Source organism: Pongo abelii, chromosome 4 (genome assembly GCF_028885655.2).
Source record: "Pongo abelii isolate AG06213 chromosome 4, NHGRI_mPonAbe1-v2.0_pri, whole genome shotgun sequence".
Lineage (NCBI taxonomy): Eukaryota > Metazoa > Chordata > Mammalia > Primates > Hominidae > Pongo > Pongo abelii.
The window spans coordinates 48,657,195-48,676,817 of record NC_071989.2 but is presented as its reverse complement, the minus strand read 5'-3'; positions in this window follow the sequence as shown (position 1 = coordinate 48,676,817).

Genomic DNA, 19,623 nt, shown 5'->3' with positions numbered 1-19,623 from the left:
TTGCAGATTCTACAAAAAGAGTGTTTCAAAACTGCTCTATCAAAGGGAATGTTCAACTCTGTGAGTTGAATGCACAAAGCACAGGGAACTTTCTGAGAATGCTTTTGTCTAGTTTCTACGTGAAGGTATTTCCTTTTCCAGCATAGGCCTCAAATCACTCCATACATCCACTTGAAGATTCTACGAAAAGAGTGTTTCAAAACTTCTGTATCAAAAGAAAGGTTCAACTCTGTGAGTTCAATGCACACATCACAAAGAAGTTTCTGACTATGCTTCTGTCTAGTTTTTAGGTGAAGGTATTAACTTTTCCAGCATAGCCCTCAAAGCGCTCCAAATATCCACTTGCAGATTCTACAAAAAGACTGTTTCGAAACTGCTCTTTCAAAAGGAAGCTTCAAGTCTGTGAGTTGAATGCACTCATCACAAAGACGTTTCTGAGAATTCATCTGTCTAGTTTTCATGTGAAGATATTTCCGTTTCCTGAATAGGCCTCAAATCGCGCCAAATATTCACTTGCAGATTCTACAAAAAGGGTGTTTCAAAACTTCTCTATCAATAAGTAGGTTCAACTCTGTGAGTTCAATGCACTCATCACAAAGAAGTTTCTGAGAATGCGTCTGTCTACTTTTGATGTGAAGATATGTCCTTTTCCAAAATAGGCCTCAAAGCGCTCCAAATAAACACTTGCAGATTCTACAAAAGGAGTGTTTCTAAACTGTTCTATCAAAAGAAACGTTCGAGTCTGTGAGTTGAATGCACTTATCACAAAGAAGTTTCAGAGAATGCTTCTGTCGAGTTTTTATGTGATGATATTTCGTTTTCCAGCCTTGGCCTCAAAGCGCTCCAAATATCCACTTGCAGATGCTGCTAAAAGAGTGTTTCAAAACTGCTCTATCAAAAGGAAGCTTCAACTCTGTGAGTTGAATGCACTCATTACGAAGAATTTTCTGAGAATGCTTTTGTCCAGTTTCTACGTGAAGATATTTCCTTTTCCAGCATAGGCCTCAAAGCACTCCATACATCCACTTGAAGATTCTACGAAAAGAGTGTTTCAAAATTCTGTATCAAAAGAAAGGTTCAGCTCTGTGAGTTCAATGCACACATCACAAAGAAGTTTCTGAGTATGCTTCTGTCTAGTTTTTAGGTGAAGATATAAACTTTTCCAGCATAGCCCTCAAAGCGCTCCAAATATCCACTTGCAGATTCTACAAAAAGAGTGTTTCGAAACTGCTCTTTCAAAATTAAGCTTCAAGTCTGTGAGTTGAATGCACTCATCACAAAGACGTTTCTGAGAATTCATCTGTCTAGTTTTCATGTGAAGATATTTCGATTTCCAGGCTAGGCCTCATATCGCGCCAAATATTCACTTGCAGATTCTACAAAAAGGGTGTTTCAAAACTTCTCTATCAATAGGTAGGTTGAACTCTGTGAGTTCAATGCACTCATCACAAAGAAGTTTCTGAGAATGCGTGTGTCTACTTTTGATGTGAAGATATGTCCTTTTCCAACATAGGCCTCAAAGCGCTCCAAATAAACACTTGCAGATTCTACAAAAGGAGTGTTTCTAAACTGTTCTATCAAAAGAAACGTTCGAGTCTGTGAGTTGAATGCACTCATCAGAAAGAAGTTTCAGAGAATGCTTCTGTCGAGTTTTTATGTGATGATATTTCGTTTTCCAGCCTTGGCCTCAAAGCGCTCCAAATATCCACTTGCAGATGCTGCTAAAAGAGTGTTTCAAAACTGCTCTGTCAAAAGGAAGCTTCAACTCTGTGAGTTGAATGCACTCATCACAAAGAAGTTTCTGAGAATGCTTCCGTCTAGTTTGTAGGTGAAGATATTTCATTTTCCAGCATAGGCCTCAAATCGCTCCAAATATCCACTTGCAGATTCTTCAAAAAGAGTGTTTCAAAACTGCTCTTTCCAAAGGAAGGTTCAAGTGTGTGATTTGAATGCACTCATCACAAAGGAGTTTCTGAGAATGCTTCTGTCTAGGTTTTATGTGAAGATATTTCCTTTTCCAGCAAAGGCCCCACATCGCTCCAAACATCCTCTAGCAAATTCTACAAAAACAGTGTTTTAAAACTGCGCTCTCAAAAGGAACATTGCACTCTGTGAGTTGAATGCGTAAAGCCCATTGAAGTTTCTGAGAATGCTTCCGTCTAGTTTTTAGGTGAAGATATTTCCGTTTCCAGTGTTGGCCTCTTAGCTCTCCAAACATCCACTTGCAGATTCTACTAAAAGAGTGGTTCAGAACTGCTATATCAAAAGGAAGCTTCAACTCTGTGACTTGAATGCGCACATCACTAAGAAGTTTCTGAGAATGCTTCTATCTAGTTTTGATGGGAAGATATTTCCTTTCCCAGGATAGGCCTCCAAACCTTCCAAATATCGACTTGCAGATTCTATCACAAGAGTGTTTCAAAACTGTCCTATCAAAAGGAAGGTTCAACTCTGTGAGTGGAATGCAGAGAGCCCAGGGAAGTCTCTGAGAATTCTTCTGTCTAGATTCTAAGTGAAGATATTTGCTTTTACAGTGTAGCACTCAAAGCACTCCAAATATCCACTCGCAGGTACTACAGAAAGAGTGTTTCAAAACTGCTCTATCTAAAGGAAGGTTCAACTCGGTGAGTTGAATGCGCACATCAGAAAAACTTTCTGGGAATACTTCTGTCTAGGTTTTATGTGAAGATATTTCCTTTTCCAGCATAGGCCTCAAAGCGCTCCAAATAGCCACTTGCAGATTCCACAAAAAGAGTGTTTCCAAACTGTTCTATCAAAAGGAAGGTTCAACTCTGTGAGTAGAATGCAGTCATCACAAAGAAGTTTCTGAGAATGGATGTATCTTGTTTTCATCTGAATGTATTTCCTTATCCACTAGATGCCGCCATCGCACCAAATAAGCACTTTCACTTTCCACCGAAAGGGTGTTGCAAAACTGCTCTATGTAAAGGAATGTTCAACTCTGTGAGTTCAATCCCCACATGACAAGGAAGTTTCTGAGAATGCTTCTGTCTAGTTTGTAGATGAAGATATTTCCTTTTCCAGCATAAGCCTCAAAGAGCTCCCAATAGCCACTTGCGGATTCTACAAAAACAGTGTTTCAAAACTGGTCTATCGAAAGGAAGGTTCCACTCTGCGAGTTGAATGCACTCATCACAAGGAAGTTTCTGAGAACGCTTCCATCTAGTTTTTATGCAATGATAATTCCTCTGGGAGCAGAGGCCTCAAAGCGCTCCAAATATCCACTTGCAGATTCTACAAAAAGAGTGTTTCAAAACTGCTCTATCAAAGGGAATGTTCAACTCTGTGAGTTGAATGCACAAAGCACAGGGAACTTTCTGAGAATGCTTTTGTCTAGTTTCTACGTGAAGGTATTTCCTTTTCCAGCATAGGCCTCAAATCACTCCATACATCCACTTGAAGATTCTACGAAAAGAGTGTTTCAAAACTTCTGTATCAAAAGAAAGGTTCAACTCTGTGAGTTCAATGCACACATCACAAAGAAGTTTCTGACTATGCTTCTGTCTAGTTTTTAGGTGAAGGTATTAACTTTTCCAGCATAGCCCTCAAAGCGCTCCAAATATCCACTTGCAGATTCTACAAAAAGACTGTTTCGAAACTGCTCTTTCAAAAGGAAGCTTCAAGTCTGTGAGTTGAATGCACTCATCACAAAGACGTTTCTGAGAATTCATCTGTCTAGTTTTCATGTGAAGATATTTCCGTTTCCTGAATAGGCCTCAAATCGCGCCAAATATTCACTTGCAGATTCTACAAAAAGGGTGTTTCAAAACTTCTCTATCAATAAGTAGGTTCAACTCTGTGAGTTCAATGCACTCATCACAAAGAAGTTTCTGAGAATGCGTCTGTCTACTTTTGATGTGAAGATATGTCCTTTTCCAACATAGGCCTCAAAGCGCTCCAAATAAACACTTGCAGATTCTACAAAAGGAGTGTTTCTAAACTGTTCTATCAAAACAAACGTTCGAGTCTGTGAGTTGAATGCACTTATCACAAAGAAGTTTCAGAGAATGCTTCTGTCGAGTTTTTATGTGATGATATTTCGTTTTCCAGCCTTGGCCTCAAAGCGCTCCAAATATCCACTTGCAGATGCTGCTAAAAGAGTGTTTCAAAACTGCTCTATCAAAAGGAAGCTTCAACTCTGTGAGTTGAATGCACTCATTACGAAGAATTTTCTGAGAATGCTTTTGTCCAGTTTCTACGTGAAGATATTTCCTTTTCCAGCATAGGCCTCAAAGCACTCCATACATCCACTTGAAGATTCTACGAAAAGAGTGTTTCAAAATTCTGTATCAAAAGAAAGGTTCAGCTCTGTGAGTTCAATGCACACATCACAAAGAAGTTTCTGAGTATGCTTCTGTCTAGTTTTTAGGTGAAGATATAAACTTTTCCAGCATAGCCCTCAAAGCGCTCCAAATATCCACTTGCAGATTCTACAAAAAGAGTGTTTCGAAACTGCTCTTTCAAAATTAAGCTTCAAGTCTGTGAGTTGAATGCACTCATCACAAAGACGTTTCTGAGAATTCATCTGTCTAGTTTTCATGTGAAGATATTTCCATTTCCAGGCTAGGCCTCATATCGCGCCAAATATTCACTTGCAGATTCTACAAAAAGGGTGTTTCAAAACTTCTCTATCAATAGGTAGGTTGAACTCTGTGAGTTCAATGCACTCATCACAAAGAAGTTTCTGAGAATGCGTGTGTCTACTTTTGATGTGAAGATATGTCCTTTTCCAACATAGGCCTCAAAGCGCTCCAAATAAACACTTGCAGATTCTACAAAAGGAGTGTTTCTAAACTGTTCTATCAAAAGAAACGTTCGAGTCTGTGAGTTGAATGCACTCATCAGAAAGAAGTTTCAGAGAATGCTTCTGTCGAGTTTTTATGTGATGATATTTCGTTTTCCAGCCTTGGCCTCAAAGCGCTCCAAATATCCACTTGCAGATGCTGCTAAAAGAGTGTTTCAAAACTGCTCTGTCAAAAGGAAGCTTCAACTCTGTGAGTTGAATGCACTCATCACAAAGAAGTTTCTGAGAATGCTTCCGTCTAGTTTGTAGGTGAAGATATTTCATTTTCCAGCATAGGCCTCAAATCGCTCCAAATATCCACTTGCAGATTCTTCAAAAAGAGTGTTTCAAAACTGCTCTTTCCAAAGGAAGGTTCAAGTGTGTGATTTGAATGCACTCATCACAAAGGAGTTTCTGAGAATGCTTCTGTCTAGGTTTTATGTGAAGATATTTCCTTTTCCAGCAAAGGCCCCACATCGCTCCAAACATCCTCTAGCAAATTCTACAAAAACAGTGTTTTAAAACTGCGCTCTCAAAAGGAACATTGCACTCTGTGAGTTGAATGCGTAAAGCCCATTGAAGTTTCTGAGAATGCTTCCGTCTAGTTTTTAGGTGAAGATATTTCCGTTTCCAGTGTTGGCCTCTTAGCTCTCCAAACATCCACTTGCAGATTCTACTAAAAGAGTGGTTCAGAACTGCTATATCAAAAGGAAGCTTCAACTCTGTGACTTGAATGCGCACATCACTAAGAAGTTTCTGAGAATGCTTCTATCTAGTTTTGATGGGAAGATATTTCCTTTCCCAGGATAGGCCTCCAAACCTTCCAAATATCGACTTGCAGATTCTATCACAAGAGTGTTTCAAAACTGTCCTATCAAAAGGAAGGTTCAACTCTGTGAGTGGAATGCAGAGAGCCCAGGGAAGTCTCTGAGAATTCTTCTGTCTAGATTCTAAGTGAAGATATTTGCTTTTACAGTGTAGCACTCAAAGCACTCCAAATATCCACTCGCAGGTACTACAGAAAGAGTGTTTCAAAACTGCTCTATCTAAAGGAAGGTTCAACTCGGTGAGTTGAATGCGCACATCAGAAAAACTTTCTGGGAATACTTCTGTCTAGGTTTTATGTGAAGATATTTCCTTTTCCAGCATAGGCCTCAAAGCGCTCCAAATAGCCACTTGCAGATTCCACAAAAAGAGTGTTTCCAAACTGTTCTATCAAAAGGAAGGTTCAACTCTGTGAGTAGAATGCAGTCATCACAAAGAAGTTTCTGAGAATGGATGTATCTTGTTTTCATCTGAATGTATTTCCTTATCCACTAGATGCCGCCATCGCACCAAATAAGCACTTTCACTTTCCACCGAAAGGGTGTTGCAAAACTGCTCTATGTAAAGGAATGTTCAACTCTGTGAGTTCAATCCCCACATGACAAGGAAGTTTCTGAGAATGCTTCTGTCTAGTTTGTAGATGAAGATATTTCCTTTTCCAGCATAAGCCTCAAAGAGCTCCCAATAGCCACTTGCGGATTCTACAAAAACAGTGTTTCAAAACTGGTCTATCGAAAGGAAGGTTCCACTCTGCGAGTTGAATGCACTCATCACAAGGAAGTTTCTGAGAACGCTTCCATCTAGTTTTTATGCAATGATAATTCCTCTGGGAGCAGAGGCCTCAAAGCGCTCCAAATATCCACTTGCAGATTCTACAAAAAGAGTGTTTCAAAACTGCTCTATCAAAGGGAATGTTCAACTCTGTGAGTTGAATGCACAAAGCACAGGGAACTTTCTGAGAATGCTTTTGTCTAGTTTCTACGTGAAGGTATTTCCTTTTCCAGCATAGGCCTCAAATCACTCCATACATCCACTTGAAGATTCTACGAAAAGAGTGTTTCAAAACTTCTGTATCAAAAGAAAGGTTCAACTCTGTGAGTTCAATGCACACATCACAAAGAAGTTTCTGACTATGCTTCTGTCTAGTTTTTAGGTGAAGGTATTAACTTTTCCAGCATAGCCCTCAAAGCGCTCCAAATATCCACTTGCAGATTCTACAAAAAGACTGTTTCGAAACTGCTCTTTCAAAAGGAAGCTTCAAGTCTGTGAGTTGAATGCACTCATCACAAAGACGTTTCTGAGAATTCATCTGTCTAGTTTTCATGTGAAGATATTTCCGTTTCCTGAATAGGCCTCAAATCGCGCCAAATATTCACTTGCAGATTCTACAAAAAGGGTGTTTCAAAACTTCTCTATCAATAAGTAGGTTCAACTCTGTGAGTTCAATGCACTCATCACAAAGAAGTTTCTGAGAATGCGTCTGTCTACTTTTGATGTGAAGATATGTCCTTTTCCAACATAGGCCTCAAAGCGCTCCAAATAAACACTTGCAGATTCTACAAAAGGAGTGTTTCTAAACTGTTCTATCAAAACAAACGTTCGAGTCTGTGAGTTGAATGCACTTATCACAAAGAAGTTTCAGAGAATGCTTCTGTCGAGTTTTTATGTGATGATATTTCGTTTTCCAGCCTTGGCCTCAAAGCGCTCCAAATATCCACTTGCAGATGCTGCTAAAAGAGTGTTTCAAAACTGCTCTATCAAAAGGAAGCTTCAACTCTGTGAGTTGAATGCACTCATTACGAAGAATTTTCTGAGAATGCTTTTGTCCAGTTTCTACGTGAAGATATTTCCTTTTCCAGCATAGGCCTCAAAGCACTCCATACATCCACTTGAAGATTCTACGAAAAGAGTGTTTCAAAATTCTGTATCAAAAGAAAGGTTCAGCTCTGTGAGTTCAATGCACACATCACAAAGAAGTTTCTGAGTATGCTTCTGTCTAGTTTTTAGGTGAAGATATAAACTTTTCCAGCATAGCCCTCAAAGCGCTCCAAATATCCACTTGCAGATTCTACAAAAAGAGTGTTTCGAAACTGCTCTTTCAAAATTAAGCTTCAAGTCTGTGAGTTGAATGCACTCATCACAAAGACGTTTCTGAGAATTCATCTGTCTAGTTTTCATGTGAAGATATTTCCATTTCCAGGCTAGGCCTCATATCGCGCCAAATATTCACTTGCAGATTCTACAAAAAGGGTGTTTCAAAACTTCTCTATCAATAGGTAGGTTGAACTCTGTGAGTTCAATGCACTCATCACAAAGAAGTTTCTGAGAATGCGTGTGTCTACTTTTGATGTGAAGATATGTCCTTTTCCAACATAGGCCTCAAAGCGCTCCAAATAAACACTTGCAGATTCTACAAAAGGAGTGTTTCTAAACTGTTCTATCAAAAGAAACGTTCGAGTCTGTGAGTTGAATGCACTCATCAGAAAGAAGTTTCAGAGAATGCTTCTGTCGAGTTTTTATGTGATGATATTTCGTTTTCCAGCCTTGGCCTCAAAGCGCTCCAAATATCCACTTGCAGATGCTGCTAAAAGAGTGTTTCAAAACTGCTCTGTCAAAAGGAAGCTTCAACTCTGTGAGTTGAATGCACTCATCACAAAGAAGTTTCTGAGAATGCTTCCGCCTAGTTTGTAGGTGAAGATATTTCATTTTCCAGCATAGGCCTCAAATCGCTCCAAATATCCACTTGCAGATTCTTCAAAAAGTGTTTCAAAACTGCTCTTTCCAAAGGAAGGTTCAAGTGTGTGATTTGAATGCACTCATCACAAAGGAGTTTCTGAGAATGCTTCTGTCCAGGTTTTATGTGAAGATATTTCCTTTTCCAGCAAAGGCCTCACATCGCTCCAAACATCCTCTAGCAAATTCTACAAAAACAGTGTTTTAAAACTGCGCTCTCAAAAGGAACATTGCACTCTGTGAGTTGAATGCGTAAAGCCCATTGAAGTTTCTGAGAATGCTTCCGTCTAGTTTTTAGGTGAAGATATTTCCGTTTCCAGTGTTGGCCTCTTAGCTCTCCAAACATCCACTTGCAGATTCTACTAAAAGAGTGGTTCAGAACTGCTATATCAAAAGGAAGCTTCAACTCTGTGACTTGAATGCGCACATCACTAAGAAGTTTCTGAGAATGCTTCTATCTAGTTTTGATGGGAAGATATTTCCTTTCCCAGGATAGGCCTCCAAACCTTCCAAATATCGACTTGCAGATTCTATCACAAGAGTGTTTCAAAACTGTCCTATCAAAAGGAAGGTTCAACTCTGTGAGTGGAATGCAGAGAGCCCAGGGAAGTCTCTGAGAATTCTTCTGTCTAGATTCTAAGTGAAGATATTTGCTTTTACAGTGTAGCACTCAAAGCACTCCAAATATCCACTCGCAGGTACTACAGAAAGAGTGTTTCAAAACTGCTCTATCTAAAGGAAGGTTCAACTCGGTGAGTTGAATGCGCACATCAGAAAAACTTTCTGGGAATACTTCTGTCTAGGTTTTATGTGAAGATATTTCCTTTTCCAGCATAGGCCTCAAAGCGCTCCAAATAGCCACTTGCAGATTCCACAAAAAGAGTGTTTCCAAACTGTTCTATCAAAAGGAAGGTTCAACTCTGTGAGTAGAATGCAGTCATCACAAAGAAGTTTCTGAGAATGGATGTATCTTGTTTTCATCTGAATGTATTTCCTTATCCACTAGATGCCGCCATCGCACCAAATAAGCACTTTCACTTTCCACCGAAAGGGTGTTGCAAAACTGCTCTATGTAAAGGAATGTTCAACTCTGTGAGTTCAATCCCCACATGACAAGGAAGTTTCTGAGAATGCTTCTGTCTAGTTTGTAGATGAAGATATTTCCTTTTCCAGCATAAGCCTCAAAGAGCTCCAAATAGCCACTTGCGGATTCTACAAAAACAGTGTTTCAAAACTGGTCTATCGAAAGGAAGGTTCCACTCTGCGAGTTGAATGCACTCATCACAAGGAAGTTTCTGAGAACGCTTCCATCTAGTTTTTATGCAATGATAATTCCTCTGGGAGCAGAGGCCTCAAAGCGCTCCAAATATCCACTTGCAGATTCTACAAAAAGAGTGTTTCAAAACTGCTCTATCAAAGGGAATGTTCAACTCTGTGAGTTGAATGCACAAAGCACAGGGAACTTTCTGAGAATGCTTTTGTCTAGTTTCTACGTGAAGGTATTTCCTTTTCCAGCATAGGCCTCAAATCACTCCATACATCCACTTGAAGATTCTACGAAAAGAGTGTTTCAAAACTTCTGTATCAAAAGAAAGGTTCAACTCTGTGAGTTCAATGCACACATCACAAAGAAGTTTCTGACTATGCTTCTGTCTAGTTTTTAGGTGAAGGTATTAACTTTTCCAGCATAGCCCTCAAAGCGCTCCAAATATCCACTTGCAGATTCTACAAAAAGACTGTTTCGAAACTGCTCTTTCAAAAGGAAGCTTCAAGTCTGTGAGTTGAATGCACTCATCACAAAGACGTTTCTGAGAATTCATCTGTCTAGTTTTCATGTGAAGATATTTCCGTTTCCTGCATAGGCCTCAAATCGCGCCAAATATTCACTTGCAGATTCTACAAAAAGGGTGTTTCAAAACTTCTCTATCAATAAGTAGGTTCAACTCTGTGAGTTCAATGCACTCATCACAAAGAAGTTTCTGAGAATGCGTCTGTCTACTTTTGATGTGAAGATATGTCCTTTTCCAAAATAGGCCTCAAAGCGCTCCAAATAAACACTTGCAGATTCTACAAAAGGAGTGTTTCTAAACTGTTCTATCAAAAGAAACGTTCGAGTCTGTGAGTTGAATGCACTTATCACAAAGAAGTTTCAGAGAATGCTTCTGTCGAGTTTTTATGTGATGATATTTCGTTTTCCAGCCTTGGCCTCAAAGCGCTCCAAATATCCACTTGCAGATGCTGCTAAAAGAGTGTTTCAAAACTGCTCTATCAAAAGGAAGCTTCAACTCTGTGAGTTGAATGCACTCATTACGAAGAATTTTCTGAGAATGCTTTTGTCCAGTTTCTACGTGAAGATATTTCCTTTTCCAGCATAGGCCTCAAAGCACTCCATACATCCACTTGAAGATTCTACGAAAAGAGTGTTTCAAAATTCTGTATCAAAAGAAAGGTTCAGCTCTGTGAGTTCAATGCACACATCACAAAGAAGTTTCTGAGTATGCTTCTGTCTAGTTTTTAGGTGAAGATATAAACTTTTCCAGCATAGCCCTCAAAGCGCTCCAAATATCCACTTGCAGATTCTACAAAAAGAGTGTTTCGAAACTGCTCTTTCAAAATTAAGCTTCAAGTCTGTGAGTTGAATGCACTCATCACAAAGACGTTTCTGAGAATTCATCTGTCTAGTTTTCATGTGAAGATATTTCCATTTCCAGGCTAGGCCTCATATCGCGCCAAATATTCACTTGCAGATTCTACAAAAAGGGTGTTTCAAAACTTCTCTATCAATAGGTAGGTTGAACTCTGTGAGTTCAATGCACTCATCACAAAGAAGTTTCTGAGAATGCGTGTGTCTACTTTTGATGTGAAGATATGTCCTTTTCCAACATAGGCCTCAAAGCGCTCCAAATAAACACTTGCAGATTCTACAAAAGGAGTGTTTCTAAACTGTTCTATCAAAAGAAACGTTCGAGTCTGTGAGTTGAATGCACTCATCAGAAAGAAGTTTCAGAGAATGCTTCTGTCGAGTTTTTATGTGATGATATTTCGTTTTCCAGCCTTGGCCTCAAAGCGCTCCAAATATCCACTTGCAGATGCTGCTAAAAGAGTGTTTCAAAACTGCTCTGTCAAAAGGAAGCTTCAACTCTGTGAGTTGAATGCACTCATCACAAAGAAGTTTCTGAGAATGCTTCCGTCTAGTTTGTAGGTGAAGATATTTCATTTTCCAGCATAGGCCTCAAATCGCTCCAAATATCCACTTGCAGATTCTTCAAAAAGAGTGTTTCAAAACTGCTCTTTCCAAAGGAAGGTTCAAGTGTGTGATTTGAATGCACTCATCACAAAGGAGTTTCTGAGAATGCTTCTGTCTAGGTTTTATGTGAAGATATTTCCTTTTCCAGCAAAGGCCCCACATCGCTCCAAACATCCTCTAGCAAATTCTACAAAAACAGTGTTTTAAAACTGCGCTCTCAAAAGGAACATTGCACTCTGTGAGTTGAATGCGTAAAGCCCATTGAAGTTTCTGAGAATGCTTCCGTCTAGTTTTTACGTGAAGATATTTCCTTTTCCAGTGTTGGCCTCTTAGCTCTCCAAACATCCACTTGCAGATTCTACTAAAAGAGTGGTTCAGAACTGCTATATCAAAAGGAAGCTTCAACTCTGTGACTTGAATGCGCACATCACTAAGAAGTTTCTGAGAATGCTTCTATCTAGTTTTGATGGGAAGATATTTCCTTTCCCAGGATAGGCCTCCAAACCTTCCAAATATCGACTTGCAGATTCTATCACAAGAGTGTTTCAAAACTGTCCTATCAAAAGGAAGGTTCAACTCTGTGAGTGGAATGCAGAGAGCACAGGGAAGTCTCTGAGAATTCTTCTGTCTAGATTCTAAGTGAAGATATTTGCTTTTACAGTGTAGCACTCAAAGCACTCCAAATATCCACTCGCAGGTACTACAGAAAGAGTCTTTCAAAACTGCTCTATCTAAAGGAAGGTTCAACTCGGTGAGTTGAATGCGCACATCAGAAAAACTTTCTGGGAATACTTCTGTCTAGGTTTTATGTGAAGATATTTCCTTTTCCAGCATAGGCCTCAAAGCCCTCCAAATAGCCACTTGCAGATTCCACAAAAAGAGTGTTTCCAAACTGTTCTATCAAAAGGAAGGTTCAACTCTGTGAGTAGAATGCAGTCATCACAAAGAAGTTTCTGAGAATGGATGTATCTTGTTTTCATCTGAATGTATTTCCTTATCCACTAGATGCCGCCATCGCACCAAATAAGCACTTTCACTTTCCACCGAAAGGGTGTTGCAAAACTGCTCTATGTAAAGGAATGTTCAACTCTGTGAGTTCAATCCCCACATGACAAAGAAGTTTCTGAGAATGCTTCTGTCTAGTTTGTAGATGAAGATATTTCCTTTTCCAGCATAAGCCTCAAAGAGCTCCAAATAGCCACTTGCGGATTCTACAAAAACAGTGTTTCAAAACTGGTCTATCGAAAGGAAGGTTCCACTCTGCGAGTTGAATGCACTCATCACAAGGAAGTTTCTGAGAACGCTTCCATCTAGTTTTTATGCAATGATAATTCCTCTGGGAGCAGAGGCCTCAAAGCGCTCCAAATATCCACTTGCAGATTCTACAAAAAGAGTGTTTCAAAACTGCTCTATCAAAGGGAATGTTCAACTCTGTGAGTTGAATGCACAAAGCACAGGGAACTTTCTGAGAATGCTTTTGTCTAGTTTCTACGTGAAGGTATTTCCTTTTCCAGCATAGGCCTCAAATCACTCCATACATCCACTTGAAGATTCTACGAAAAGAGTGTTTCAAAACTTCTGTATCAAAAGAAAGGTTCAACTCTGTGAGTTCAATGCACACATCACAAAGAAGTTTCTGACTATGCTTCTGTCTAGTTTTTAGGTGAAGATATTAACTTTTCCAGCATAGCCCTCAAAGCGCTCCAAATATCCACTTGCAGATTCTACAAAAAGACTGTTTCGAAACTGCTCTTTCAAAAGGAAGCTTCAAGTCTGTGAGTTGAATGCACTCATCACAAAGACGTTTCTGAGAATTCATCTGTCTAGTTTTCATGTGAAGATATTTCCGTTTCCTGCATAGGCCTCAAATCGCGCCAAATATTCACTTGCAGATTCTACAAAAAGGGTGTTTCAAAACTTCTCTATCAATAAGTAGGTTCAACTCTGTGAGTTCAATGCACTCATCACAAAGAAGTTTCTGAGAATGCGTCTGTCTACTTTTGATGTGAAGATATGTCCTTTTCCAAAATAGGCCTCAAAGCGCTCCAAATAAACACTTGCAGATTCTACAAAAGGAGTGTTTCTAAACTGTTCTATCAAAAGAAACGTTCGAGTCTGTGAGTTGAATGCACTTATCACAAAGAAGTTTCAGAGAATGCTTCTGTCGAGTTTTTATGTGATGATATTTCGTTTTCCAGCCTTGGCCTCAAAGCGCTCCAAATATCCACTTGCAAATGCTGCTAAAAGAGTGTTTCAAAACTGCTCTATCAAAAGGAAGCTTCAACTCTGTGAGTTGAATGCACTCATTACGAAGAATTTTCTGAGAATGCTTTTGTCCAGTTTCTACGTGAAGATATTTCCTTTTCCAGCATAGGCCTCAAAGCACTCCATACATCCACTTGAAGATTCTACGAAAAGAGTGTTTCAAAATTCTGTATCAAAAGAAAGGTTCAGCTCTGTGAGTTCAATGCACACATCACAAAGAAGTTTCTGAGTATGCTTCTGTCTAGTTTTTAGGTGAAGATATAAACTTTTCCAGCATAGCCCTCAAAGCGCTCCAAATATCCACTTGCAGATTCTACAAAAAGAGTGTTTCGAAACTGCTCTTTCAAAATTAAGCTTCAAGTCTGTGAGTTGAATGCACTCATCACAAAGACGTTTCTGAGAATTCATCTGTCTAGTTTTCATGTGAAGATATTTCGATTTCCAGGCTAGGCCTCATATCGCGCCAAATATTCACTTGCAGATTCTACAAAAAGGGTGTTTCAAAACTTCTCTATCAATAGGTAGGTTGAACTCTGTGAGTTCAATGCACTCATCACAAAGAAGTTTCTGAGAATGCGTGTGTCTACTTTTGATGTGAAGATATGTCCTTTTCCAACATAGGCCTCAAAGCGCTCCAAATAAACACTTGCAGATTCTACAAAAGGAGTGTTTCTAAACTGTTCTATCAAAAGAAACGTTCGAGTCTGTGAGTTGAATGCACTCATCAGAAAGAAGTTTCAGAGAATGCTTCTGTCGAGTTTTTATGTGATGATATTTCGTTTTCCAGCCTTGGCCTCAAAGCGCTCCAAATATCCACTTGCAGATGCTGCTAAAAGAGTGTTTCAAAACTGCTCTGTCAAAAGGAAGCTTCAACTCTGTGAGTTGAATGCACTCATCACAAAGAAGTTTCTGAGAATGCTTCCGTCTAGTTTGTAGGTGAAGATATTTCATTTTCCAGCATAGGCCTCAAATCGCTCCAAATATCCACTTGCAGATTCTTCAAAAAGAGTGTTTCAAAACTGCTCTTTCCAAAGGAAGGTTCAAGTGTGTGATTTGAATGCACTCATCACAAAGGAGTTTCTGAGAATGCTTCTGTCTAGGTTTTATGTGAAGATATTTCCTTTTCCAGCAAAGGCCCCACATCGCTCCAAACATCCTCTAGCAAATTCTACAAAAACAGTGTTTTAAAACTGCGCTCTCAAAAGGAACATTGCACTCTGTGAGTTGAATGCGTAAAGCCCATTGAAGTTTCTGAGAATGCTTCCGTCTAGTTTTTAGGTGAAGATATTTCCTTTTCCAGTGTTGGCCTCTTAGCTCTCCAAACATCCACTTGCAGATTCTACTAAAAGTGTGGTTCAAAACTGCTATATCAAAAGGAAGCTTCAACTCTGTGACTTGAATGCGCACATCACTAAGAAGTTTCTGAGAATGCTTCTATCTAGTTTTGATGGGAAGATATTTCCTTTCCCAGGATAGGCCTCCAAACCTTCCAAATATCGACTTGCAGATTCTACCACAAGAGTGTTTCAAAACTGTTCTATCAAAAGGAAGGTTCAACTCTGTGAGTGGAATGCAGAGAGCACAGGGAAGTCTCTGAGAATTCTTCTGTCTAGATTCTAAGTGAAGATATTTGCTTTTACAGTGTAGCACTCAAAGCACTCCAAATATCCACTCGCAGGTACTACAGAAAGAGTGTTTCAAAACTGCTCTATCTAAAGGAAGGTTCAACTCGGTGAGTTGAATGCGCACATCAGAAAAACTTTCTGGGAATACTTCTGTCTAGGTTTTATGTGAAGATATTTCCTTTTCCAGCATAGGCCTCAAAGCCCTCCAAATAGCCACTTGCAGATTCCACAAAAAGAGTGTTTCTAAACTGTTCTATCAAAAGGAAGGTTCAACTCTGTGAGTAGAATGCAGTCATCACAAAGAAGTTTCTGAGAATGGATGTATCTTGTTTTCATCTGAATGTATTTCCTTATCCACTAGATGCCGCCATCGCACCAAATAAGCACTTTCACTTTCCACCGAAAGGGTGTTGCAAAACTGCTCTATGTAAAGGAATGTTCAACTCTGTGAGTTCAATCCCCACATGACAAAGAAGTTTCTGAGAATGCTTCTGTCTAGTTTGTAGATGAAGATATTTCCTTTTCCAGCATAAGCCTCAAAGAGCTCCAAATAGCCACTTGCGGATTCTACAAAAACAGTGTTTCAAAACTGGTCTATCGAAAGGAAGGTTCCACTCTGCGAGTTGAATGCACTCATCACAAGGAAGTTTCTGAGAACGCTTCCATCTAGTTTATATGCAATGATAATTCCTCTGGGAGCAGAGGCCTCAAAGCGCTCCAAATATCCACTTGCAGATTCTACAAAAAGAGTGTTTCAAAACTGCTCTATCAAAGGGAATGTTCAACTCTGTGAGTTGAATGCACAAAGCACAGGGAACTTTCTGAGAATGCTTTTGTCTAGTTTCTACGTGAAGGTATTTCCTTTTCCAGCATAGGCCTCAAATCACTCCATACATCCACTTGAAGATTCTACGAAAAGAGTGTTTCAAAACTTCTGTATCTAAAGAAAGGTTCAACTCTGTGAGTTCAATGCACACATCACAAAGAAGTTTCTGACTATGCTTCTGTCTAGTTTTTAGGTGAAGGTATTAACTTTTCCAGCATAGCCCTCAAAGCGCTCCAAATATCCACTTGCAGATTCTACAAAAAGACTGTTTCGAAACTGCTCTTTCAAAAGGAAGCTTCAAGTCTGTGAGTTGAATGCACTCATCACAAAGACGTTTCTGAGAATTCATCTGTCTAGTTTTCATGTGAAGATATTTCCGTTTCCTGCATAGGCCTCAAATCGCGCCAAATATTCACTTGCAGATTCTACAAAAAGGGTGTTTCAAAACTTCTCTATCAATAAGTAGGTTCAACTCTGTGAGTTCAATGCACTCATCACAAAGAAGTTTCTGAGAATGCGTCTGTCTACTTTTGATGTGAAGATATGTCCTTTTCCATCATAGGCCTCAAAGCGCTCCAAATAAACACTTGCAGATTCTACAAAAGGAGTGTTTCTAAACTGTTCTATCAAAAGAAACGTTCGAGTCTGTGAGTTGAATGCACTTATCACAAAGAAGTTTCAGAGAATGCTTCTGTCGAGTTTTTATGTGATGATATTTCGTTTTCCAGCCTTGGCCTCAAAGCGCTCCAAATATCCACTTGCAGATGCTGCTAAAAGAGTGTTTCAAAACTGCTCTGTCAAAAGGAAGCTTCAACTCTGTGAGTTGAATGCAACCATTACGAAGAATTTTCTGAGAATGCTTTTGTCCATTTTCTACGTGAAGATATTTCCTTTTCCAGCATAGGCCTCAAAGCACTCCATACATCCACTTGAAGATACTACGAAAAGAGTGTTTCAAAATTCTGTATCAAAAGAAAGGTTCAGCTCTGTGAGTTCAATGCACACATCACAAAGAAGTTTCTGAGTATGCTTCTGTCTAGTTTTTAGGTGAAGATATAAACTTTTCCAGCATAGCCCTCAAAGCGCTCCAAATATCCACTTGCAGATTCTACAAAAAGAGTGTTTCGAAACTGCTCTTTCAAAAGGAAGCTTCAAGTCTGTGAGTTGAATGCACTCATCACAAAGACGTTTCTGAGAATTCATCTGTCTAGTTTTCATGTGAAGATATTTCCATTTCCAGCATAGGCCTCATATCGCGCCAAATATTCACTTGCAGATTCTACAAAAAGGGTGTTTCAAAACTTCTCTATCAATAGGTAGGTTGAACTCTGTGAGTTCAATGCACTCATCACAAAGAAGTTTCTGAGAATGCGTGTGTCTACTTTTGATGTGAAGATATGTCCTTTTCCAACATAGGCCTCAAAGCGCTCCAAATAAACACTTGCAGATTCTACAAAAGGAGTGTTTCTAAACTGTTCTATCAAAAGAAACGTTCGAGTCTGTGAGTTGAATGCACTCATCAGAAAGAAGTTTCAGAGAATGCTTCTGTCGAGTTTTTATGTGATGATATTTCGTTTTCCAGCCTTGGCCTCAAAGCGCTCCAAATATCCACTTGCAGATGCTGCTAAAAGAGTGTTTCAAAACTGCTCTGTCAAAAGGAAGCTTCAACTCTGTGAGTTGAATGCACTCATCACAAAGAAGTTTCTGAGAATGCTTCCGTCTAGTTTGTAGGTGAAGATATTTCATTTTCCAGCATAGGCCTCAAATCGCTCCAAATATCCACTTGCAGATTCTTCAAAAAGAGTGTTTCAAAACTGCTCTTTCCAAAGGAAGGTTCAAGTGTGTGATTTGAATGCACTCATCACAAAGGAGTTTCTGAGAATGCTTCTGTCTAGGTTTTATGTGAAGATATTTCCTTTTCCAGCAAAGGCCCCACATCGCTCCAAACATCCTCTAGCAAATTCTACAAAAACAGTGTTTTAAAACTGCGCTCTCAAAAGGAACATTGCACTCTGTGAGTTGAATGCGTAAAGCCCATTGAAGTTTCTGAGAATGCTTCCGTCTAGTTTTTAGGTGAAGATATTTCCTTTTCCAGTGTTGGCCTCTTAGCTCTCCAAACATCCACTTGCAGATTCTACTAAAAGAGTGGTTCAAAACTGCTATATCAAAAGGAAGCTTCAACTCTGTGACTTGAATGCGCACATCACTAAGAAGTTTCTGAGAATGCTTCTATCTAGTTTTGATGGGAAGATATTTCCTTTCCCAGGATAGGCCTCCAAACCTTCCAAATATCGACTTGCAGATTCTACCACAAGAGTGTTTCAAAACTGTTCTATCAAAAGGAAGGTTCAACTCTGTGAGTGGAATGCAGAGAGCACAGGGAAGTCTCTGAGAATTCTTCTGTCTAGATTCTAAGTGAAGATATTTGCTTTTACAGTGTAGCACTCAAAGCACTCCAAATATCCACTCGCAGGTACTACAGAAAGAGTGTTTCAAAACTGCTCTAACTAAAGGAAGGTTCAACTCGGTGAGTTGAATGCGCACATCAGAAAAACTTTCTGGGAATACTTCTGTCTAGGTTTTATGTGAAGAGATTTCCTTTTCCAGCATAGGCCTCAAAGCGCTCAAATAGCCACTTGCAGATTCCACAAAAAGAGTGTTTCCAAACTGTTCTATCAAAAGGAAGGTTCAACTCTGTGAGTAGAATGCAGTCATCACAAAGAAGTTTCTGAGAATGGATGTATCTTGTTTTCATCTGAATGTATTTCCTTATCCACTAGATGCCGCCATCGCACCAAATAAGCACTTTCACTTTCCACCGAAAGGGTGTTGCAAAACTGCTCTATGTAAAGGAATGTTCAACTCTGTGAGTTCAATCCCCACATGACAAAGAAGTTTCTGAGAATGCTTCTGTCTAGTTTGTAGATGAAGATATTTCCTTTTCCAGCATAAGCCTCAAAGAGCTCCAAATAGCCACTTGCGGATTCTACAAAAACAGTGTTTCAAAACTGGTCTATCGAAAGGAAGGTTCCACTCTGCGAGTTGAATGCACTCATCACAAGGAAGTTTCTGAGAACGCTTCCATCTAGTTTATATGCAATGATAATTCCTCTGGGAGCAGAGGCCTCAAAGCGCTCCAAATATCCACTTGCAGATTCTACAAAAAGAGTGTTTCAAAACTGCTCTATCAAAGGGAATGTTCAACTCTGTGAGTTGAATGCACAAAGCACAGGGAACTTTCTGAGAATGCTTTTGTCTAGTTTCTACGTGAAGGTATTTCCTTTTCCAGCATAGGCCT